General features: G+C 39.9%; 1 long non-coding RNA gene across 1 annotated transcript in view; it reads right to left on the reverse strand.

The window, feature by feature from the left end:
- Positions 1–24,128, reverse strand: part of LOC112586804 — a 234,802-nt gene extending 210,674 nt beyond the window's left edge. The window contains exon 1 of the long non-coding RNA XR_006641363.1: positions 22,723–24,128. This is a non-coding gene — a long non-coding RNA (uncharacterized LOC112586804). The remainder of the gene's footprint in view (positions 1–22,722) is intronic.
- Positions 24,129–26,621: the final 2,493 nt, after the last annotated feature.

Consider the following 26,621-nt stretch of genomic DNA (forward strand, 5'->3'; position numbering starts at 1 on the left):
GGGGAATAGTTATATTTAGTTCAAATAGAAGGAGAAAACCTGAAGAAACCAAAAGTTATAGGGAAAAAAAAAATAATTGTGGTAAAAAAAAAAAATCACAATTTGCCCCTCTTCCCTCTTAGCTGGCAATTAAAGTGACACAAAGTGGATTAACAAGAGAAAAATAAATTTATTTTTTAGATTTGGGGAATCTACATAAACATGAAGAATCTCAAAGATAGTAAGGCAAGATGAGGTTATATATACTATTCTGGACTAAGAAGAAGAAGGTAGTGGTCTGTGACTTCAAAGGGAAATACAGTAATCCACAGAAAGATGAAAATAACTAATGTTTCATAAACAGATGCTTGCTGGGCCACCTAGAGACGCTAGAACGCAGAGAGGACTTTGATCAAATGGGCGTTGCTAGGTCCATCCCTGTTTAACACACTCAGTTCGATGCTTTAATATAGTTATCCACAGTGATAACTCCTTCCTGGAGCAGGTTTTCTACCCTAAGTTTTTTTTAGGCGGTGAGGGTAAAGTTCAAAGGTTCTTCCTGAGTCTTTTATGTCCTGCTTCTTTTCAGCTCTAAATAATCCACATGCCAGAGCAGCACATCTTAGAGAGTTCAGTTTGCCCTGAACTCTCCCTCAGTCTCAGAAAATTTTATCAGAAACTTCTTCCACATCCTCAAGGAACAGATAACTGGTATAAACACATTAAAGGCACAGGAAAGAGCCACTTTGGATGGAAGAATCTTACGAGAGTTTGTTGATGGTCTGATGTCACTTCCTTGTGAAAATTAGTGTCCTCATCCAAACCCATTCTCGAAGGAATACCTTCCCTTAAGATTTTGTTAGCAGCAATATCGCCTTTTTCCTGGTTCCCTCCTGAAACCAACGAGGACCCGGTGGGGCTCTTGGGCACAGAAGCCTTTTTCTGTCCTGTTTCTAGTTTTTAGCAAATAGGCTTCGGCCTCCATGACCTTTCCTAGGTTCCAAAGAAAGTGAAAAGTGAAAGTGAAGTCGCTCAGTCATGTCCGACTCTTTGCGACCCCACGGACTGTAGCCTACCAGGCTCCTCTGTCCATGGGATTTTCCAGACAATAGTACTGGAGTGGATTGCCATTTCCTTCTCCAGGGGATCTTCCTGACCCAGGGATTGAACCCAGGTCTCCCGCATTGTAGACAGACGCTTTCCCATCTGAGCCACCAGGGAAGTCCAAAGGATAGGTTCAAAAAGTTGTTGACTGGGGAAAAGAGGTAATATAGGGAAAAGGATGCAGCAGTCAAAAAATACCAGTGCAGCCTTGGGGTAAGGTCCTGGCCCCTTCTCAAGGGATACACAGGACAATGTCTTTGAGCTCTTCTACAGTACTAAACCCCCACAAATGGAAGATGTTAACCACTTGATGAAGCATTCTTCGTTTCAGAGAGGGTCACAATCTGATAATCTTGAGGACCAGAGAAGCTCACCTAGAGACCACCCGAGGCCAGAGGAAAGCAGTGAAGGCCCTGCACACGTCCCAACCCTTATCAGCACCCCTGCCCTTGAACCACTGTTACGGAACTTCTCACGAAATCCGTGGGTTGGGACATAGAGTTTTTGAGGGCACTAGCCCACCATGTGCCCCTTTGCCTGGCAAAGCAATAAAGTTATTCTTTTCACCCAAAATTCTGTCTCTGAGATCCAATTCAGCACCAGGGTACAGATGTCAAAGTTTCATCATCCCTCCCTATTCCTTTCTAATCAGAACAGACATTAACCAAAGGGGTGGTGGGAGGAAGTTTTTGATGTTATGTTTCTTAGCAGTCTTTGGCCTTGCTCTTGGACGTTCCAGGATGTACACCATTACTATCAAGTCCCTGATTCTAACTTTGAAGAGCCTCATTTACCTTAATGTTACCAGTGGGAGGAATTGGGGGGAAAAACCTTGCAAGTCAATTAGTTAGGTACAACTGAAAGAACAAAGGAACAACAGGAAAGATATTGTGCAAACGTGTGACTTTTCAAAGCTATTCTACCTTGAGATGAGCACAGTCAGATGCCTAGCAGAGAAAGGCACAGGAGGAGTCTGAAATGCGCCAGTGTTCTATGCTCACTTACGAGTCAGTTTTAAATTTACCCTCAATTTGATTAATATTACATATTGATACATGAAAATAGGCTTAGAGGAAATTCACTTATGAATGGAGACATGAATATTTATAAATAAGACATAAGCAAATTAAACTCAACAGTGCATCTATCATGATCAAGTTGGTTTTAATTTAGGAATACAAAAATTTTATAATCATAGGAAATCTCTTTTAACAGAAATGTATTCAAATAAGAGAACACTTTTTACAATTTTGATACACTTCAAAAGCACGTGATAATCAATACTTATTTCTTATACATATTTTAAGAAATGAGAAATTCACCATTATGTATCAAAAACAGTATTTTTGGCAGTTAAATTCTAAAAGTTTTATTAAGGAGACTAGAATACTGCTTTCCCAATACTATTTAACATTTTTCTGAGTGTTATACATAAATCTGTAGCACAGAAAGAAAAATATAGCAATTGGAAAGGAGGAAACAAATATTCTCATTGGCATTATTCTTTATTGGTAACATCGTTAAAACATAGCAGAAAATTAATTATGTGTGCATGCTAAATTGCTTCAGTTGTGTCCAACATGCGACCCTATGGACTGTAGCCCACCAGGCTCCTCTGTCCAAGGGATTCTCCAGGCAAGAATACTGGAGTGGGTTGCCATGCCCTCCTGCAGGGGATCTTCCCGACCCAGGGATCGAACTCACATTTTCTGCAGGTGATTTTTTACCGCTGAGCTACCAGGGAAGCCCAAATTAACTATAATCAATAATTAAGTTAAGCAGGGTAGCCTTATAAGAAAAGTAGTAAAAGCAAATAATTAGTTATCACTGTCGGAGGAAAACAATTTTCCTCTTCCTGTCTAGGTTTTCCTGGTTGGTCTAAGAATTAAACTGATGTAAGGCAAATTAACAGAAGAAAATCAAATAAAAATTGAATAAGAAGCATACACATGTAACCCAGCAGGACCTATGGGGCCTTCCGTGGACAGGTTCCCCCATATCCCCTGTTTTAGCTTCTCTCTGAAGTACCTAGATAACAGTGTGTGCATGCTAAGTCACTTCAGTCATGTCCAACTCTTTGCAACCCTCTGAATCGTAGCCCACCAGGCTCCTCTGTCCATGGGGATTCTCCAGGCAAGAACACTGGAGTGGGTTGCCATGCCCTCCTCCAGGGGATCTTCCCAACCCAGGGATCAAATCTGCATCCCTCATGCTTTCTGCATTGGTAGGTGGGTTCTTTCAACCCACTCCAGTACTCTTGCCTGGCAAATCCCATGGGCGGAGGAGCCTGGTAGGCTGCAGTCCATGGGGTCAGAGTCGGACAAGACTGAGAGACTTCACTTTCACTTTTCACTTTCATGCATTGGAGAAGAAAATGGCAACCCACTCCAGTGTTCCTCCCTGGAGAATCCCAGGGATGGGGGAGCCTGGTGGGTTGCCATCTATGGGGTCGCATAGAGTCGGACACGACTGATGCGACTTAGCAGCAGCAGCAGGTGGGTTCTTTATCAGTAGCACCACCTGGGAAGCCCCTAGATAACAGTATTGGATACAAATTTCGTGAGTTGTTTTGCAGATATAAACCTCCCCTCCCCCAAATGGAAGAAGTTTCCTACTTGATGACCATGAGCACATAGCCCCAGGCCTCCTGGAGTCTAAGGACCTATGTAGTTATCCCTTGTGACACCATCCTCTTCCTTCATCATCAGCCAATCAGAGAACTGTGCACGGTCTGATCACATTCCCTGTGGGCCCCCTCCTTCATCTGGCTTTTTTAAATGCTTTGCTGTAACCCTTTGAGGGGGGCGGGCTCGAGCTTTTGAGGGCAATGCATCACCTCATCTCCTTGCATGGCCTTGCAATAAACCTTTCTCTGCTCCAAACTCCGTTTCATTTGTTGGGCCTCACTGTGCGTCAGGCACACGAACTTGCGTGAACACCCAGGAGAGATACAAGAAAACTAAGGAACTCATCAAAAGGACAACGTCTTAGAGACCACAACTTAGCCAGAGACAGAAGCGGACTTGAGGGTGGAGAGCGTCAGTTAAGGGTGATGCCGGGAAAGCACGGTGAGCAAGGTGACTATGAGGCACGCAGGTTTGAGTTACTACCTTCTCCACAGATGTTTCTAGAGTTTTGGTCATCCTCCACTTCCAGGTATAGAGAAGGAAAAACCTTACAAATGGAGATTCCCCTTACAAATGTCTCTTACAAAAGGGCAACTGCTATATGGTTTTTAGAGCCCTTCCATGTCTATTTCTCAGAAAATAACCAGCTTAAAACAATATGCCAAATACTGTAAAGCAGTAATACTTCAATTAAAAATAAATAAATTTAATAAAAAAATATGCAAAAGTGACATATTGCAGGGTGGCAAATTCTGCTCTGCTAAACTATAAACTATAACTTAAAAAATGCAATCATATAGGAAACACAATTTAAGTATTTCATATATTTATGAAAAACATATAAAATATTAAGATTTGAGTAAATCATGAGCCATTCCATTTCTATAAATCATGAAGATGATTTACATAAAAATGCAGATTCTTCCAAACTAATATCTAAGTTTAATGCCACGCCAACAAAACTCAGATGGATAATTTCTGAAGTTAGAAGAATGACTCAAGTTTACAAGAGTTAACATATCTAACAGGTAATATATTTTTGATAAAGAAAAATAATAGAGAAAAATTTGTTGTGTTAAATACTAAGACATATATTATGTCAGGCAGGAAGGAAAGGTCCTCTACCCTTCTAGGTTCATCTGGTTAGTCTAAGGATTAAACTGATTTGAGAAAAACTAACAGAAGGAAATCAAACAAAAGCCTGATAATACGTATACACAGGAAAGAACAAGGAAAACCAAGTGACTCACTGAAATGACAGAAGCCCTCACTTTTATACCATCCACAGCTAAAATCAAAAGTGGTTATGAGAGGTTACCAGGAAAAGCACAGTGAACAAGGATAAGATTGTTATGCATAATTAAGCCATTGTCTTCTCCATTGTTAAGAGTTTCTAGAGATTTGGTCATCTTCTTCTATTAGTTTAAAGAAGTGTGCGTTAGTTGCTCAGTCATGTCAATTCTTTGCAACCCCATGGACTGTAGCCAGGCTCCTCTGTCCATGAAATTCTCTAGGCAAGAATACTGGAGAGGGTAACTATTCTTCTCCAGAGGACCCAGGACTCCTGCACTGTAGGCAAATTCTTTAGTCTGAGTCACCAGGGAAGCTGACACCTTAGCAAATGGAAATTTCCCTTATAAAGATAAATCTCTCTTAAAAAAAAGGTAACATCCCTACTTGGTTTTCAGAGTTTCCCCCTGCCTGCTATTTCTTAGAAAAATAACCAGCTTAAAACAATTAATATGCCAGAGATGCATTTTAAGGGTATAAATTATCCTCCCTTACAATTAGAAATCTACATTTATAAGAAAATGTTATATTGGCAGGAAAATTTACATACATTAAAAAAAAGCTATTCCTGAAACAGATCTTTGTATAAAAAAGAATTTAATATGTGATACAAAGGACCATGGAGACCAATAATAAAGTGATAAATTATTCAAGATAAGGTAGGAACATTTAATTATTTATAAAAAAAAAATTCTTGTTTGCAGAATATAGCATCTGCAGTCTGTGTGTGTACTCGGTGGTGTCTGACTCAGCAACACCATGGCCCATGAGGCTCCGCCGCCCATGAAATTTCCCAGGCAAGAATACTGGAGTGGGTTGCCATTTCCCACTCGAGGGTGTCTCCCCGACCCAGGGATGGAATCCATGTCTCGCATCTCCTGCACTGAGAAGTGGATTCTTTGCTTACCACTGTGCCCCCGGTAAGCCCCACTACAGAGCACGTGTGCATGCCTGCTGTCTCTTCAGTTGTATCCGACTACTTGAGACCCTATGGACTGTAGCCCACCAGGCTCCTCTGTCCATGGAATTCTCCAGGCAAGAACACTGAAGTGGGTTGCCATGCCCTCCTCCAAAGGATCTTCCCAATCCAGGGATGGAAACCATGTCTCCTGCATCTTCTCCTTTGCAGGCGTATTCTGTACCCTGAGCCACCAAGGAAGCCCCACTATAAGCCTACTGCAATACAAATCTCAGATGAATCTGAGGTGAAGGGAATAAAAAGCACTATCAGAAAAATAAGGACTTATATAATTGATTTCAGAAAGGGCAAGAACTTAAGTAAATAAGAAAGGAAAATAAACATTTATGTGTATGTATTTGTGCAGTTATACAAATTTTTTTAACAGCATGCATGTCAAAAAAATTAAAGGAAATTAAAACACAAAATAAAATTTGGAAACAATTTTCACATCCAGTAATCTTGAATGATTTAGAGACAATCAAATCTGTGTTACTGCAACAGGGGCTTTATGTCCAAGGAAGGGAATAAATTACATATCAGGTTTTCTTTTTATTTTTTTGCCACTGTAAGCAGATAAGGTAAGGAGACCCCAGAGGAAGAGGACCAGACATAACTTTTTTAACATAAAAGGAGCCATTTTAGGTCTAAGCCATTCTGTGATCTAAATCTGGCCACAAGTAATTCTCTGGCAGCCCAGAGATTAGGACTCTGGGCTTCCACTGCAAAGGGGCACAGGTTTGATCCCTGGTCAGGGAACTAAGAGCTCACATGCCACACAGCACAGCCAATAAATAAATAGGTAATTAAACCTGGCCACAGTGCTTGCCCTTGCAGAAGAATAGGTCCCCGTGGTTTATGATCTGCCAAAAGAAGATAAAAACAGTTATTATCAGGCTAAGGAGATAATTTAATAATAACAAAGATAATAAATTAGTTATAAAGACTCCCAGTTCTGTTTCTATAGTGAAGATCAGCCTGAAGGACATTCTTGAGCTATTTCACAGAATTCAGACTCTTGGAATACTCAACCACCAGATCAACTGGAACCTAAGATTGTAGACTGTTTATTGTCGACCTTTTCTAATCCTTATGACTTTAACTAGAGTGTGAACTCTGTCAACCTCTGCCCCAGTTCTACTGCCGAATTCTCCTCTGTTTAAGCCACCTAATAAATATGCATATACCCTTAGCTTAAAACTTAGCAGTTTTGCTGTTTGGGGAAACATTGCTTTAGGAAAGATCTATCAACGGTGTTCACCGTTACTTGCTGCAAGTAATAAATTGGTTCTTCTCTTGCTCTTTGACTTGATTGTATCTTTTGGCTCCACACCCACTAAGAGGCAAACCCAGTTTTCAGGTACGACCATGATGCTTAGAAGCCTAAGAAATAAGTAAGAAGGAACAGATGATCATAGTCAACTATGTGACTCCTGATGCAACCTGCTTCACAGTTACAAGCCTCCTGAGCACAAGCCTGTTTGCAGAGGTACACGTAAAGAAGAAACAAGCAAAATGAAGGGCAGTAAAAAAAAAAAAAAAAGGATTATTTTTATTGATAAGGTTATTTTCATTATTATTCTATTTTCAACCTAAGTAAGGAAAGCAAGGCAATGGGGGTGATAAAAGAAAGGAAGGAAGGAAGGGGAAGAGAGAGGGAAGGAAGATGCGAAGGAGAGCTGGGCTTTGAATTTTGAATGGAATGAATGAAAGATTATATGCAGGAAAAGGGAAAAATAATTTTTCCTCTACCCTTCTAGATTCTCGGTTAAGAAACCCCTTGAAATAACAGGAGAAAAACTAACAGAAACTTAATAGTATGTATATCTCCAATGCACATGGGAGACACCCAGGAAAAGTGAGTAACTCTTCCAAAAGGCTGAAGCCACCACCTTACATACCATCTCCAGTTAAAGACAAAAGAGATTTTGTGAGGTGGGGAGCCCGTTACAGGAGGCTATGAAGAAAAGCACAGCAAACAAAGGTATGGTTGTTACACAGATTTAAGCCAGTTGCCTGCTCCAGTGATAATGAGTTTCGGCTATCTGCCTCTTCCTGGAACTGCAAGGGAGACACCCTGACAAATAGAGATTCCTAATAAACGTGAATTCCTCTTATAGAAAGGTAACTTCCCTTCAGCTTCCAGAATTCCCCTGGGTCTGCAGCTTCCTAAAAATAATGAGCTCAAGATAATTCGTATTCCAAACATGTCTATTAAGGGAAGGCAAATTCTGTTCCCCTTTAATATTAAAGGTAGATGATGTGGATAATCTGTGTGAGTCTATTTACACATGGATGTTTTTATCAATAAATATGTATAAAGTACTGGCTTCCCCAGTAGCTCAGTGGTAAAGAATCTGCCTGCAATGCAGGAGAAACAGGTTCAATCCCTGAATCATGAAGACCTCCTAGAGAAGGAAATGGCTACCCACTCCAGCTTTCTTGCCTGGGAAATCCCATGGACAGAGGAGCCTGGCCGACTACAGCCTAAGGGGTTGAGGTAGAAATTGCTAGGCAGTCAGTTTAGGACTCTGAGACTTCGGTCTTGTTTTCAGTAAACATGTCGCTCCATTAACCTAGACCTATACCCTCTGTCTGGAATTCCTGGAATGTGTCCTTGGCCTGATAAATTTTCAGCACTCAGATCCAGGGAAGGGCAGTAATTCACTTCTGTTCCATATGCCTGAGGGAAAAGCAACTGGTGATCACTAATCTTTAGCCTCCTAAAGCATTTATTTTATTCTGTCTTACAGAGGGAGGGTGTGTCTCAGTCAAGAACCTAAATGGGTATAGAGAAAACTATTTTTCTCCTCCAACGTGCAACATGTGAAACAATTCATTTTGAGATAATGCACATACCACTGTCATTGACAACTTTCAATTTCTGTGGTTAAATGAAGTTTCAAAAACTCTGCTCAAGTCTGATCTAAAGGCCTTACTGATCTCGGTCCTTTGAGAAGTAAAACTTTTCAAAAATACAAAGTAGGAAATTGTGATCACTAAGCCACCGTTACCACTGTGATGTTCCCTGTGTACGGCTTATTCAGAGCCTTACAAAAAAGGACTCAAAGTAAGCCGGGGGCCTCTGAAGCTTCAGCCCCATGCTTCTTCAAGGCTGCAATCCTGTGAGCTATTCTTGCACTGGCCTTTGATGTAAAATACTGAAAACATTGGATTTTCCTAAGAATACCATTTTAAAAGGAGGAATTTCTGGGATTGCTTTTTTCCTACTGCTGACCCAGAAAGACCTACCAATCCATGGGCAAGCACACTGAGACTGAGACAAGACCATCAGAGATTGCTCAGTTCCAATGGAGGACCTAGAGCCATCACGTTCCATGGCAGGGATAAATCACAGCTCCCATTTCCATAAGGCAGAGTTCCAGCAAAAAGGGAAACTGGACATTGGAAAAATTCCAGAGTCAATTCACTATTGCAATACTCCTGGGTTGCTTTTTTTTTTTCCGCTAATGAACAGGGAAAGAATTCTTTCTATCACCAATAATGGAGAAGCATCCACAAAAGATGTAATTGTCCATAAAGACCATTTCTGAAATACAGATGTTGTGATCAAAGATGTTCTAGCCTACATTTGCTCAATGAATTTACACTTATGCTCTCTTCTAGCCCAGTGGGCAATGTGATGCTTTAGTCACTGTCCCTGAAAACTTTCCAATTTAATCTCACTCAGTTATAATCACTGCCTTGGTTATTCATTCTATTGCACTTTGCATTCAGTTCACAATGTTCCCAGTCCACTGGCCACCACTCACCCATAATATGCCCGTTTCATTACTCCAACAGCCATCTCCTTTATCAGTCACTCCTTTCTTTATCAGTCACTGCCAGCAACGTGAGGACTGACTTGCATTCTGTCCACCCTTGGGATGTGACCACAGAAAGCTCCTTCACATCTCTAGGAGGCAACCCATCTGTCTGAACTGATTTTTCAAGTCAGCTCCTTGCCCCATGTGGTCTATTTCGATTCTATCCGTTTATGCCAAGGATGGAGTATACATGCCCTTGAGCAAACACCAATGCCAATTTGAGCCCATTTTCCTCCCCTGTTTTAGCCAAGCATGGCTACTGCCTCTAAATTCTCGTTGCATTTCCTTCGGCCACCACAGCTGGTTGCTGTCCTAGAGTTTTATTGCCCCCATTGACTAAAGTACAGGATTGATTTCCCCACTGGGAGGAAAGATTTTAATTGGTGAATAGCAGTCACTTTCTCCCTCCCTTGCATTCAGTGAATTTACAAACTATCTCAGTATTTCAAAACACCAGGGCCTCAGGCAGGAGTAGCATTTGAATCTGAGCTTTAGCCATCTATCCACCCTGAGCACTCAGTGACCAGTGAAGTCAGGTTGTTACTTAGAAAGCCCTTAATAGGCACCAGGGGATCCTAACACATTCTCTCTCACACACATGTCAACAGTCAACTTCGTAAAGAATAAAGACCCAATATAGCAGCTCTCCACTTTCCTTTCAAACTCTGTCCCTACTCATTTAGTTTCTGTGTATCCCAAATTAAATTATTTAAGGTATTTTCCCTACTAAAATTATAACTAAACATACTATAGAAGACAGAAATATTTGTCAGTCTTTCTCAAAAATACAAGAGTTATGGTAAATATCAATATGTTTAAAAGAATAACTGCTGTGTGGCAAGATTCAAATAGCAAGCGCAGGGCCTACACTAGAGAGAAGATGGTACACCCTTGAAGGACTTGCCTCCCTGCGAGAACACCCACAAGTTCTGTACCAGGTCATTCCACGTGTCTGCCTCAGCAACAGGGCCACTTCAGTTCTATGCTAGAGAACCAAACTACATCTAACCGCCCGGCACCCTGGCATTGGACAAAGCCAGCTGTAAAGATTAACACATGGAAATAAACGCCATGTCACAGGACAAGGATTCACTGAATAAAGTCATTTATTTTGTTCACGGTGCAGAGGGAGAAAACCCACACGAAAATCAAACAGGAGAGAGAGTGAGTGGTCTGACGGTGAGATAAACTAAATGGACGCTTGCGAATCCGTGAACGGAAATCAGGGAGGAGTTAGTAGTTTTAGAAGCATAAAAGGTCTCATCCCCAACCCTCACTTGCACTCTTATACATATGCTATTCACAAATAATTATAAATTTGATATGAAGAATTATTCTAGAGATGGATTTTTTTTTCCCAAAATGACTACTTGTACTATTTTTCAAACTTTCCATCAATAAATTTTCTCTAAAATATTCTTCTGCTGATGTACAAAGCACATGCTAAAAATGCAAATCAGCTATTTGCTATTTCCACACCAATAAAACATAATTAAATGACTACATGAGGATGAGAAGGAAGTCACACAGAAATGGCAATGTTTATTTAGGTTCTCCAGCATTTTTTTCTTGTTGAAATGCTGTTAAGGATCAAGCAGTAAGCAAGTCCCCTCCTCCCTGGCCCACCTAGGGAGGATATTTAAGTTCAGTTCAGTTCAGCCACTAAGGCTTGTCTGACTCTTTGTAACCCCAAGGACCGAAGCACACCAGGCCTCCCTGTCCATCACCAACTCCCGGAGTCCATCCAAACCTATGTCCATTGAGTCAGTGATGCCATTCAGCCATCTCATCCTCTGTTGTCCCCTTCTCCTCCAGCCTTCAATCTTTCCCAGTGTCAGGGTCTTTTCAAATGAGTCAGCTCTTCGCATCAGGTGGCCAAAGTATTGGCGTTTCAGCTTCAACATCAATCCTTCCAATGAACATTCAGGTCTGATCTCCTTCAGAATGGACTGGTTGAATCTCCTTGCAGTCCAAGGGACTCTCAAGAGTCTTTTCCAACACCACAGCTCAAAAGTATAAATTCTTCGGTGCTCAGCTGTCTTTATAGTCCACCTCTCACATCCATACATGACCACTGGAAAAACCATAGCCTTGACTAGACGGACCTTTGTTGGCAAAGTAATGTCTCTGCCTTTTAACATTCTGTCTAGGTTGGTCATAACTTTCCTTCCAAGGAGTAAGCATCTTTTAATTTCATTGCTGCAGTCACCATCTGCAGTGATTTTGGAGCCCAGAAAAATAAAGTCTGCCACTGTTTCTGCATCTATTTGCCATGAAGTGATGAGATCAAATGCCATGATCTTCGTTTTCTGAATGTTGAGCTTTAAGCCAACTTTTTCACTCTCCACTTTCACTTTCATCAAGAGGCTCTTTAGTTCTTCTTCACTTTCTGCCATAAGGGTTGTGTCATCTGCATGCCTGAGGTTATTAATATTTCTCCCAGCAATCTTGATTCCAGCACAGCATTTCTCATGATGTACTCTGCATATAAGTTAAATAAGCAGGGTGACAATATACAGCCTTGACATACTCCTTTTCCTATTTGGAACCAGTCTCCTGTTCCATGTCCAGTTCTAACTGTTGCTTCCTGACCTGAATGCAGATTTCTCAAGAGGCAGGTCAGGTGGTCTGGTATTCCCATCTCTTTCAGAATTTTCCACAGTTTATTGTGATCCACACAGACAAAGGCTTTGGCATTGTCAGTAAAGCAGAAATACATGTTTTTCTGGAACTCTTTTGCTTTTTTGATGACCCAACAGATGTTGGCAATTTGATCTCTGGTTCCTCTGCCTTTTCTAAAACCAGCTTGAAGATCTGGAAGTTCACGGTTCGTGTACTGCTATAGCCTGGCTTGGAGCATTACTTTACCAGCCTGTGAGATGAGTGCTATTGTGTGGTAGTTTTTGCCAGCATCAGGGTATTTTCCAATGAGTCTGTTCTTTGCATCAGGTGGTCAAAGTATTGGGGTTTCAGCTTCAACATCAGTCCTTCCAATGAACACTCAGGACCGATGTCCTTTAGGATGGATCGGTTGGATCTCCTTGCAGTCCAAGGGACTCTCAAGGGTCTTCTCCAACACCACAGTTCAAAAGCATCAATTCTTCGGCTCTCAGTTTTCTTTACAGTCCAACTCTCACATCCATACATGACCACTGGAAAAACCACAGCCTTGATTAGATGGAACTTTGTTGGCAAAGTAATGTCTCTACTTTTTAATATGCTGTCTAGGTTGGTCATAACCTTCCTTCCAAGGAGTAAGCGTCTTTTAATTTCATGGCTGCAGTCACCAGGATACTAGGAGGATACTAAGGCTATTCTTAAAAGACAGATAAGAGACTTTGTAAGTAGCAAACAACTAATCAACTATAACTTACTCTTGTGTTATAAGAGTCAAGCAAAGTGTTACAGGAAAACAGAAAATAGAATACTGTTCCTTCATTTGGAGAAGCAGGAGAGGTATTAGGGAAAACTTTGGAAACAAAGCTGCATTTGAATTAGGTCTTCAGCATTGAGTGGGATTTTGACAACTGAGTAGTGAGAGTGGGAGGACAGGGCCCGTGTGAAATACAAATGGTTGGTAAAGGCAGAGGATGGGAGAAGCAGGAAACACATGGGTTACAACCTGTTTGCTATCCATGTTAAAGTAACCATTAAATTCCCACTTGATTTTGCTTATATCATAAACTTCTGATCTGTAATGTACTCTTCTCAAAGGCCTTTTTCACTACAGCATGGCTAGTGAGGCAAAGGATGTAGATGATAGTTTCTAACAGAGATGACAAAACTGAACCAAATGAAAAGCATAACAGCACTGAACAACTATCTGAACACAAGCTCAAGCCTTTTTCAACTTACAAAGGAATGGCTTCTAAAAATTTGTCCAGAGTTACATATAATTTTATCTCTTGTTATGCAGAAGTCTTGACACCACGCTTATGGCTGGAAGCAGCACCACCTTTATGGCAGAAAGCAAAGAACTAAAAAGACTCTTGATTAAAGTGAAAGAGGAGAGTGAAAAAGTTGGCTTAAAGCTCAACATTCAGAAAACTAAGATCATGGCATCTGGTCCCATCACTCCATGGGAAATAGATGGGGAAACAATGACAGACTTTATTTTGGGTGGCTCCAAAAATCACTGCAGATGGTGACTGCAGCCATGAAATTAGAAGATGCTATGCTTCTATGCTATTAGAAAAGCTATGACCAACCAGGACAGCATATGAAAAAGCAGAGATATTACTTTGCCAATAAAGGTCCATCTAGTCAGGGCTATGGTTTTTCCAGTGGTTATGTATGGATATGAGAATTGGACTATAAAGAAAGTTGAGCGCCAAAGAATTGATGCTTTTGAACTGTGGAGTTGGAGAAGACTCTTGAGAGTCCCTTGGGCTGCAAGGAGATCAAACCAGTCCATCCTAAAGGAAATCAGTCCTGATTATTCATTGGAAGGACAGATGCTGAAGCTGAAATTCCAATACTTTGGCCACTGATGCGAAGGACTGACTCATTTGAAAAGACCCTGATGCTGGGAAAGATCCATGGGGTCGCAAAGAGTCAGACACGACTGAGCAACTGAACTGAACTGAACTAAGCAGAAGTCACAATAAAAATACTATTATTCTAAATTTTATGACTTAATTCTGACCAACAGAACTGACAGGACAGTATGGGAAAAAAAAAAAACAAAAAAAAACAGAGTTTTTATGAAGAAGATGTGGTTTGGAGTCTGCCCATTAAAAATCATTTTTTGAAACAAAGTTTTACTATATATATAATAAAGTAGAAATTACCTGTTTTTCATATATATGGTAGCATTTTAGGTTCAGAGCAGATAGTTAACATTTTGTTGATATTACTGTCGAATATAAAAAGATTATTAAGTCACCTAAATTTCATAGCAAACAACTAAATGTTTGATATAGCCTAGACTTCAGAAGAAAGTTCAAAACACTCAGAGAAAGATGCCTATGTCTTCAGAGCCTTAGATTCTGAAAGGAAATAACATTAAGAGAAATAGAAGATTGCAAAAAAAACAAATTAAATTTACAGTATTGATTCATTTGCACTTTAGTTCTCCTCATCTATATAAAAAGAAATGCATAAAGAATTATACAGGTTTGTAGTCTACTTTCCTGAATGGCATTTTTTGCATGAATTATCTCAAGGCAAAAATATAATAAGTTAAATCAAAATCACAAAAACAACTATAGTGGATAATAAAATGGCACTTAAAGTATAAGCTTAAGCTATCAACCTATCAGTAAAATCTGTTAAAAAGGGGCCGATCATTATGCTCTAATAAATTATGATATATTTTAGAAGCATGACTATTCCAGAAACATAAAGTTGCACGACAAAGTATATATTCTCTGATTTCAGCTCTGTAAAGTATAAATTTAGAGTGGGTTAACAGAAATATACCAAATGATTGCAGTATTTACAACCTTGCAAAATAAATCATTTTCTAAAAGACAGCCCATATCATAAAGATACTGACTTATTATTTCTTAAAATTAATGTGTGTGAGAGTGTGCATGCATGCATATGTGTGTTTAAGAGGTATTCGTGTGAAAGAGGAAGCAAATATGCAGAAGGGAATAAAGCAAAACAACAATAAGCAAATGTTCAGGTTTGTAGAATAGATCCGTATTTGAAAAGAGAAAAAAGCAGAGAAAAATTTCTGTTTTGAGACAAACATTGACCCCTTTACCCTCCCACACATGCTCTGATTAGCTCAATAGCAGTCTTTATCTGATCCAAAGCCTTCAACCTTAAAAAAGCACTCATCTCTATGCAAAGCAATTAGGGGAAAAGTGTGCCCTGCACAAAGGAGAGGTTCTCAGTAATGATGCTTTGGCCATCCAGAACAACATGGAAAGGGGACAGGCACTAATGAGTCAGGTCTGCTGGAAGTAGAACACATTTTAGAAATAAAAGGCTCTGCTAGAAAGGGCATGATTCCATCCCTCAAGGTCATGATGTCGTCCATGCTCACATTTCTGGATATCATATGCTGAAATTAGAGCAGTCCTCCCAAGCTTGGTTAGCATCTGCTGAAGCAGGTCAGCAAAATGAAACCCATTTTAACACAATTTGAAATTCTAATTATTTCAAAATGGTCATTACTTCTGGGGAAATTATTCCAGGAGCATATACTTGTTTAAGTATGTCCATTTAATTTTGTTTCTTGCTCTCAAGCATATGAGCAATCCTGGGGCAACTCACCAAGGAAAAAAATTTTTAAATTCCAGTTCCTTCAAAAAGTAACAATAAAGCTAGAATAGTAATATCTGAAATAGACTTAGATTCTCAACCCATGACTTAGCACTGCAATTTAAGTTAAATTTTATTCCTAAATCAGAGTTTAAGTTGAAATTTTAGGACAGGCACTGGTAGGATTTTCCAAAAAACGGTCATGATAAAATTTATGGTCCCACTTAGCTTCCCAGATCCTTGCCTCTCTCCCACCAAAAAGTGTGGTCTATTTTCACTCCTCCGGAAATTGGGTAGGACACTGTGATCACCTTGACGAACAACACAAGAAGAGATGCTGCGTGACTTCTAAGATTAGGTCAAAAGAGGCAGTTTGGCTTTCACTGGCTTTCCATCTGTTTCTGGGCATGAGCCTTGGGAGCAGCACTCTGCCAATTTATAAGACTTCAGTTACCCTAGGGTCTTGCCCCAAATTTGGCAAGTTCACATATAGAGACCACACAGGCAGAGGGAGGCACCCAAAGAACCCTTCAAATAATCCAGCTCCAGCCTTCAAACTTTCTAGCTTAGGCCATGGAAATTGTGGAGCAGAGACAAGCCCATAAAACTGTGAATATAATAAATGATGTTTTGTGCTATTAATTTTCAGGATGTTTTATTACACAACTACAGGAACTGAAAAACCTACATACGAGAAGTACAGACTGAACTTGTAGAAAATGTTCCATTTAATGAATCTGACTCTTCCCTCCATCTTTATTATCTTTTGGGAATGGTGGAACACTTCTATATCAGATTAGATTCTTTTAATGAAATAAGAGAATATCATGTCCCACCAAACACACAAAGATATGATGGCTATTAAATACTCTGAACTGTCAGAAAGATCAAATGAAAAACTTGCAAAATTTTCCCAATTAAGTTCTAAAGATCTATCCTTTGCCCACTTTTCCTGGGACACTTTCATCTCCACCCCTACAAACACATACACATTAATTCTAATATGGCCAAGGGATTAAACAAATAACAAGCCAGATCACCTCTCTTATTCTTCACCTCTCATCTCCAACATTACAGCACTTTGTCCCTGACAAACTCCAAGCGAGACAAATTACTAACTTGAGGGGATTGTCAAAGGAAATTGATAACCTTCACTGGAAAATCTCCTCACAGAAAGGAAGAATAGTTTTAAATGAAGGATTTGCTCAGTACTTAGCTTTCAATTAAAAAAAGAAGGTTGACATCTAATCAAATTTGTATATTTTTGCTATCTTTACATACTTGCCACTGTTATCATAGTAACAGAAAGATTTTTTAGGACCTATAAAGCACAAAGGAACTAAAATGCCTCTTGATGAAAGTGAAAGTGGAGAGTGAAAAAGTTGGCTTAAAACTCAACATTCAGAAAGCGAAGATCATGGCATCTGATCCCATCACTTCATGGCAAATAGATGGAAAAACAGTGGAAACAGTGTCAGACTTTATTTTTGGGGGCTCCAAAATCACTGCAGATGGTGATTGCAGCCATGAAATTAAAAGATGCTTACTCCTTGGAAGGAAAGTTATGACCAACCTAGATAGCATATTCAAAAGCAGAGACATTACATTGCCAACAAAGGTCCGTCTAGTCAAGGCTATGGTTTTTCCAGTGGTCATGTATGGATGTGAGAGCTGGACTGTGAAGAAAGCTGAGCAGCGAAGAATTGATGCTTTTGAACTGTGGTGTTGGAGAAGACTCTTGAGAGTCCCTTGGACTGCGAGGAGATCCAACCAGTCCATCCTAAAGGAGACCAGTCCTGGGTGTTCATTGGAAGGACTGATGCTGAGGTTGAAACTCCAAGACTGTGGCCACCTCATGCCAATAGTTGACTCATTGGAAAAGACCCTGATGCTGGGAAGGATTGGGGGCAGGAGGAGAAGGGGACGACAGAGGATGAGATGGCTGGATGGCATCACCGACTCGATGCACATGAGTTTGGGTGAACTCCAGGAGTTGGTGATGAACAGGGAGGCCTGGCGTGCTGTGATTCATGGGGTCACAAAGAGTCAGACATGCCTGAGTGAACTGAAATGAACTGAACTGAACTGATCTGAACTAATAAAGCACAAAAACCTCTTAAAAAGAACTCAAGGGAATGAGAAAATAAATTTCTCTTTCAAAAAGAAAAATTAAGAAAACAATCCAATACTATAGCATCAAAAAGAGTAAAATATGTAGGAATAAATTTAACTAAGAAAGTGAAAGATTTATACACTGAAAAGTGAAAGACAGTGATGAACCAAATTGAATAAGATAAAATAAATGGAAAGACATCCCATGCTCGTGGATTAAAAGAATCAATATTGTTAAAATGCCCATATTATCCAAAGTGTCTTACATATTCAAAGAAAGCTGTATCAAAATTCTAATGACATTTTTCACATAAATAGACAAAACAATCCTAAAATCTGTAAGAAATCAAAAGGACCCTAAGAGTCAAAGCAATCTTGAGACAGGAAAAAAAAAAAAAAAAAAAACCAACTGGAGACATCATACTGCTTGACTTCAAACTGTATTACAAAACTACTATAATCAAAACTATGGTACTGGCATAAAAACAGACATGTGAAACAAAAGAATGGATTACAGAGCCCGGAAACAAACCGACACATTTATGGTCAATTAATTTATGACAAAGCCAAAAATATACAATGGGAAGAAGATAGTCTCTGAAATACACCATGATAGGAAAGTTGGATTGCCACATACAAAAGAATGAAAGTGAACCCCTATCTTTACACTATACATAAAAATCAACTCCAAGTAGATTAAAAATCTGAATGTAAGACATGAAACCATAAACTCCTAAAAGAAAACATATGGGTCAGCTCCTTGGACCCTGGTCTTGGCAAGATTTTTTTTTTTTTTTGATACTAAAAACAAAGGAAAAAAAAGTAAATTAAAAAGTTGGACTAAGTCAAACTAAAATGCTCTGCTCAGCAAAGGAAGACATTAACAAGAAGAAAAGACAACCCATGAAATGGTAGAATTATTTGCAAACCATGCAACCGGCAAGAGGTTAATACACAAAGCACGGAAGTAACTCACTCAACCCAACAGCAAAAGAAGCAAATAACCAAATTATTAACAATAAGTGGACAAAGAAACTGAATAGAAATTTTTCCAAAGAAGACATACAAATGACAATAGGTACATGAAAGGGTGCTCAACATCAGTTATCATCCTGGAAACACAAGTTAAAACCACAATGAGATATAACCTGATACCTGTTGGGATAGCTGGTATAAAAAAATGGTGAGAGATAATGTTGGCAGGAACGTAGAGAAAAGGGAACCCTGGTACACAGCCGATAGGAATGCAAACTATTATTTCAGTCACTCTGGAAAACAGTAAGAAGCTTCCTGAAAACATTAAAATAAAACTACGACAAGATCCAGCAATACCACTTCTGGGTATACTCAAAGGAAATGAAAAAATTATCTTGCAGAGATATCTGTATTTCCATGCTCACTGATGCTGCTGCTGCTAAGTCGCTTCAATCGTGTCTGACTTTGTGCGACCCCATAGACGGCAGCCCACCAGGCTCCCCCGTCCCTGGGATTCTCCAGGCAAGAACACTGGAGTGGGTTGCCATTTCCTTCTCCAATGCATGAAAGTGAAAAGTGAAAGTGAAGTCGCTCAGTCATGTCTGACTCTTCGCGACCCCATGGACTGCAGCCCACCAGGCTCCTCCATCCATGGGATTTTCCAGGCAAGAGTACTGGAGTGGGGTGCCAGTATTCCTCAAATAGCCAAGGTATGGACACCAACTAAGTTTTTGTAAAAGATGAATGGATCAAGAATATGTTTTTACACACACACAGACAAGAATATCATCCAACCTTTAAAAAAGGAAATCCTATCATTTATGACATTATAGATAAAAATGGAGGGCATTATGCTAGGTGAAACAAGCCAGACCCAGACAACTACTGCATGATATCACTTGCATGTAGAATCTTAAAAAACAGCAAAGTCAAACTCCTAGAAAGAAAGTAAAAGAGTAATTGCCAGGGGCTGGGGCTGGGGGGCAATGGGAGAAGATTTCTAGAAGGGTGCTGCTACAGGGGAACAAACCTTCAGTTAAAAGATGACAGGGTCAGGGGTTGAGGACAGGGAAACAGGGGGATGTTGCTAGAAAGGTACAAACTTTCAAGTGTAACAAAAGATCCAAGGATCTTTCAAGGACTATAGTTGACAGTACTGTATCACGTATCTGAAATTTCATAATAGAACTTAAAATGTGTCACACATACACACAAAAGGGTAAATGTGTCAGGTGGCAGATGTGTTCATTAATTCAACGGTAGGCGTCTTCACAAAGAGGGTAAGTACATCAAATCGTGCGGCCTGCTCAGTCGCTCAGTTATGACTGACCCCAAAGGTACGGGCTGTAGCCTGCCAGGCTCCTCTGTCCATGGCATTTTCTAGGCAAGAAGACTAGAGTGCGTTGCCATTTCCTCCTCCAGGGGATCTCCCTGACCCAGGGATCAAACTCCCATCCCCTGTGTCTCCTGCACTGGCAGGCAGATTCCTTACCACTGTGCCACCTGGAAAACCACTGTCAATATTCGGTATCTTAAAATCTTGTCAGTTATACCCCAGTGAAGTTAGAAAAGATTTTTTTTTTTTCAAAGAAAAACAAGAGGCTTTTTTAAAAATAGTTATTCCAGTATTTACAGAGCAGCTAGAATGTGCAAAGGGATGTTCTAGGCATTTGGGGATAAGAAGACCTGATTCAGGAACTATACTATACTATCCGTATAGTATAGGAGATAAGGCCTGTCTATAAAAAAGGTAGAAAGTGAAGAAATAAAGAAAAACAGATATCATTTTTCAAATATATGAGAGATTGCTTCCGTATGTAGAAGAATGGTGCCATGAAAGACCTCATAAATGAAACAGTTCATTTGAATATCTGGGGAAGGACCCCCATAAACCTTAGAATTTGAAAAACGTCACTGGAATCAAGAGAGCATGAGAAAGCGAAAGGGGAAACAGGATCAGAAAGGTAAGTGAGGACTATGTTAAGGCAGGACACTGGAGTCCTTGAAACATAGGAAACTTTAAATTGATTATTTAAGTAATGAATAAATGAATATTTTTTTGGAGTAAGAGAACGACATGGGGCTTCCCTGGTGGTCCAGTGGTTGACTCTGTGCTTCCATTGCAGGGGCACACGTTCGATCCCTGGTTGGGGAACTAAAATCCCACATGCCTTGTGGCACAGCCAAAAAAAGAGGGAAGGGGATGATATAATACATTCTGTCCTTCAGAAATCATGATGCTTTTACTTCTACATGGTACTTTATCCTGAAAAGCACCTCAGGGTATTGTATCTCCTCTCCCCATCACAAACTCTCTGAGACATGTAGAGGAAAGACTATTAGCAAAGTAATTCACCATAATCACAGTGTTATTTGCAAAAACCAGACTCAGGGCCAAGTCTTCACCAAAGCGCAGCTGGCCTTCTCCTGAAATGAGCAGTGAGCTGGGTGTGGCATTTGAGAAAGGTGAAGAGACAAGTCAGGGAGGGTTTAAATGCATCCCAGAGGAAAACAATGAAAGTGGGGATGTGTTAAGGCATATTAAGTTAAAAATTTTATGAAATGTTTCTCAGTTGCATTAAAAGCGCAAAACTTTGAAAAAAAAAAAAAAAACAATGAGAGTGGAAACAAGATGACATGTCTGATTGATACAGGAAACAAAATTATCCAGGTGGAGGATGTTAAACCATATTTCTCACTGAAGAGGTAGAGATTATAAAACCTTTGGATGTTGTTCCAAATATATTGCCCTCAGTAAATCATCCTATAATTTTAATATATTTCATATATATTCAAATGAATATACCAGATCACCAAGAACTTCTAGAGAATAAATGCCCAAGACTTCCACAGAGAAGACTCACTGGCAATATAATTTTCCAGTTTATAAAAGGAGAATTTATGGACCTCTTAGTAACCAAATTATCAGCAGATAAAATTAAGTGAAAAACGCATACATTTCTTCTAAAACAACATAAAATCTTAACTTTTCTTTATTTCATGAAGTTTATTTTTACACTGGATAAAGAAAATGTCAAGATCTAACTCTTACAGTGGAATCTAAGTCTTCAAAGCCCAGTACTACAAAGAAGTTCAAAAATATTCAAAATACCCTAGCAGTAAACATTTCCCTTGTATTCACCTCATTCTCCATCAAGAAAATGACTACCAAATAAAAGGATAAAGTACTTTTTCCTTTGCCTAAATCTTAAAACCAGTCATAAAAGTTCCATCAATCCATTAGACTGATATATACAGACCTAATTTTAAAAATCCAGAAATGCATGCTAAGCTAAGCCTCAAGCATTTGAAATTGCTGAAAATCATTAAGAAACAACCATGGTAAACTACAGTTAGTCTTGAAGATCTTTGCAGATTCACAAAATGCTTCCACATCATGGCAGTGGATCCCAGTGCTCCACGGAAACTAGAAAGTTTTGTTGTATTTCTCTTTCCCCACAAATTATTCTCCTTTCTTCCCTAGTAACTGGTCCTGTGCCTCATTACAAAGGGAAAAAATACCCATTAATTTATAAACATAAAATCACACCAAAGAGAAACAGTGTCAAATGAATATACCAGAGCCCCAAGAACTTCTAGAGAATAAATGCCCAAGACTTCCCCAGGGAAGACTCACCAGCAGAGTTTTAAGACCTACATGAGCAGGAAAGGAACTGTATCAATTAAAATGTTGCTACATCACAGAATCACCTTCTCTTCCTTCTTTACAATTCTGCCAAAGCTACCCTCATAGGCAAGGGTCAGGAGGTACCTTTCATAGCTGACAATCAAAAACAGCCGCACGTGCCTGGCAGGATGAAGATTCTGTGAGCATCTACCAAAGAGACAGCCTAGAAGCAGGGTTTGTGAAGCAAGGACAGAACTCATCTAGATGTTCATGAGAATATACTCTATTAAAGTCTAGGGAGAAAAGGAAAAGGCTGTTTACTCCCAGGAAAAAAACATGTTCGCACTTGTACTCACGTGAGCGTCATCCTGCGACACTAGGAGCTCTTGACACATTCATCGCTGATCTTTCCCAGATGTTACTTTTTAAGTAGGAAATATCTAACACTGGAGGTGCTGAGTGGGCCCTTCTGCCTGTAACAAGACCACCAACCGTACAGAAGGAAGTGCTGCAAATCACGGGGGACAGAAGTGCCATCAGCTTTCCTTCCCATATTCTAATAGTTGCATAGTCACTTCATCATTCAGATAGCATTTTTTTTTAATCTCATTGAACACTGCTGAAAATACTCTTCTGTATACAGAAAAGTATGCTGATTGCTACTCAATTGGCTTAATCGTTTTAGCATTTTGATCTTAAGGGTCTTTATTCATCTCAGCCTTTCCCATCAGAAAAAATATTCTTGTATGATCACCTTTCATCTACTAATTTGCTTGACTTGAAAGTCACTCAATCTCTGTGAAAGTTCTGTTTTCAAGATGTTAAAGGGATTAAAAAATCTATGATACAAATTGCTGAAAAAATGTTTTAAAAATCCATTTGTAATACTGTGGGTCATACACCTTTTATTTTTTTATTCCCATTAACTTTCGATATATTCATCACATTCTTCCCCAAGTGCATCTTAAATTTAAATCTAAGACTCCATGTGCTCAGACTCAAGAAAGAATCACCACTTTCCTCCTGAATCTCCTGTGCAGGATGTTGGCTGTTTTCACTTGTAATCTGGTCTTGATATACTACCTTGACACACTAATAATAAACATGATCTCTCAAAAAAGAAATAAATTTGCAGGGCAACATGCCAACAACTTTGAATAGCAAGGTACCAGTGGTGTTTATATCCCATGTGGATCTCCCCTGTTGGCAGGACACAGACATCTGTCAATACTGATGCTGTATCACATTCCCCCGGCATTCTGAAGGAGTGTTTCCACATAACAAGGAGTGTTTCCATATAACAATGAGTGGGATAGCTTCAGTCCCAGACTTCCTAACCATGCTCGTCTCCTCTCTCCCTTCATCTATTTTCATAGGTAGAAGGTTGATGGTAGCAGGCCACAGAAGCAATTCCTAATTATGAATATCAAACATTAGGAGGAAAAAGGCCAGAAGGTGTAGGTAAGTCACATCTTATAGATTCCAGCTGAAAATACTATAGTGAATTTTCATGGATTGTAGAGTAAAATCTCAGCTCCCTCTAACGGCTCAGAAACCTTGAGGGGTCTGACTCCAGTGCCCCTCTTCCACATCAGCTTTATCTGTACAAAAAGTTCCCCCTTATCCATGAAGGGTACACTCTGAGATCCCCAGTGGATGCTTGAAACTGTAAAAACTAATGGACCATATATATATATATATATATATATATATATATATGCATATGAATGTGAAAGCCCCTCAGTCTTGTCAGACTCTTTGAGACCCCATGGACTATACAGTCCATGGAATTCTCCAGGCCAGAATATTGGAGTGCATAGCCTTTCCCTTCTCCAGGGGATCTTTCCAACCCAGCGATGGAATCCACGTCTCTTACATCTCCTGCACTGGCGGGCAGATTCTTTACCACTAGCACCCCCTGAGAAGCCATATTATGCCGGTACTGAGCTCAAATGTCTACTGCTAAGAGCAGCCTTTCCCAAATACCTCATCCAAAGCAAACCACCCACTCTGACAGGTGACAATTTCTCTCCGTGTCATCACTGCTCCATGGTTATCTCATTCTTACGCTGCTTTCTTTTCACTCTTTTTGTCATTAGGCTTCAAGCTCCATGAGGGCAGAGACCTTGCTTCCTTTTGAATCCCTAGCTCTTGACATAGAATCTGAACATATATTGTGTATTTGTCTAAATACATGTCTAATTAATTAGTTATTGTGACCAGGAGATTGGATCTTATTATTTGAAATGAGATTTGAGATCCAATCTCATTATCTGGAAAGTCATTTAATTTCTCAGAGTTTAAAACTGAAAATAGTCTTTCTACTTCTTCCGTGGTGTGAAATGCAAACTGCATAATCTACATGAAAGTGATGTAGAAACTGTAAATATTACCCAAATATTAGTTGTTATTTAAAAGAAATAACTAAATGGGAGAATGAGTCTAGTTGTCTAACAGCCAAAAACTTAAATGTAACCCCCATTCAAGTCCTTATTTTAGAACTCTGGGTAAACAGTTACTTCCCTGAATGTCCCATTCTTCATGGCAAATTGATGGCAACAAGCCTATCCCTTCTCAGTCTTCCTGACCTAGGAATCGAACCAGGATCATCTGCATTGCAGGCGGATCCTTTACCAACTGAGCTATCAGGGAAGCTCTTATAAGGATCACATAACTCATCTAAACAACTGTAAAACGTATGTGTGAATATAGACAAAAAGTTACCTCTAAAGGAGCAGAAACAGGCCAAGACAGCCTTAACTTTCTCCTCAGCTTGAACAGCTAAGGGTCTTCCTGACTATATGCCTGATCTTTCTTTCCTTAGAGTGTTTCCTTTAGAAAAGTTTCAATGGTAAGCTTTTTCTCCACCCCTTTGGGAACTAAATCTTCTCTGTGCTAAAACCCAAGAAAGTTTTCCTCTAGGCCCTGGGACACATCCTTTCAAGATGTGATCGTCAAGAAAGATAGTGCCCCATCCCCAAGCCTCTGTGAGAAGGCAGAAGCTGGACTCCGATAAGCAATACTTAGCACGGATGGTCTCGTCACCTTTGCCAATGTCCTCCAGAGCTTTTCCATTAATTCACCCCAATCCTTAAAAGCTTTCCACCTTTTGTTTTAGCAGAACTGAACTCAGTCTCTCCCCTACTGCAGTAAGCACACCCACAATAGCCTTGAATAAAATCTTCTGTGCCAGTTTACCTTGTCCAGGGCAATTTTTCTTCAGCACATTATAGGAGTGAAGATACTGACCCTTTGAATTGAGCTCACTGAACTCCACCAAGACAATCTGGATCAGATTAACAATCCCTGACAACCTCTCTCAAACTTTTCTAGCCTTTTTTTTTTTTTTTAATGGAGATTATATTTTAGAGCAGGCTTAAGTGAAGTGCAAGTCACTCAGTTGTGTCTGACTCTTTGTGACCCCATGGACTACACAGTCCATGTTATTCTCCAGGCCAGAATACTGGAGTGGGTAGCCTTTCCCTTCTCCAGGGGATCTTCCCAACCCAGGGATCGAATCCAGGTCCCCCGCATTGCGGGCAGATTCTTTACCAGCTGAGCCCCGGAGGAAGTCCAAGAATACTGGAGTGGGTATTCCCACTCCCCTTCCCCAGAGGATCTTCCCGACCCAGGAATCGAACAGGGGTCTCCTGCATTACAGGCAGATTCTTTACCAGCTGAGCCATCAGGGAAGCCCTAGAGCAGGCTTAGGTCCACAGCAAAAAATGGAAGTGAGGGGCAATTTCCTGATTTTCCATATACTCCCTGCCCCTACACCTGAAAGCCTCCCCTGTTATCAACATCCCCCAGCAGAGAGGTATATTTGTTAACAACTGATGAACTTACATTAACACAGAATAACTCAAAGCCCATAGTTTACTTTAGGGCTTACTCTTGTTATTGCACAT

This window comes from Bubalus bubalis, chromosome 9, assembly GCF_019923935.1.
Source record: "Bubalus bubalis isolate 160015118507 breed Murrah chromosome 9, NDDB_SH_1, whole genome shotgun sequence".
In the NCBI taxonomy this organism is placed as follows: Eukaryota; Metazoa; Chordata; class Mammalia; order Artiodactyla; family Bovidae; genus Bubalus; species Bubalus bubalis.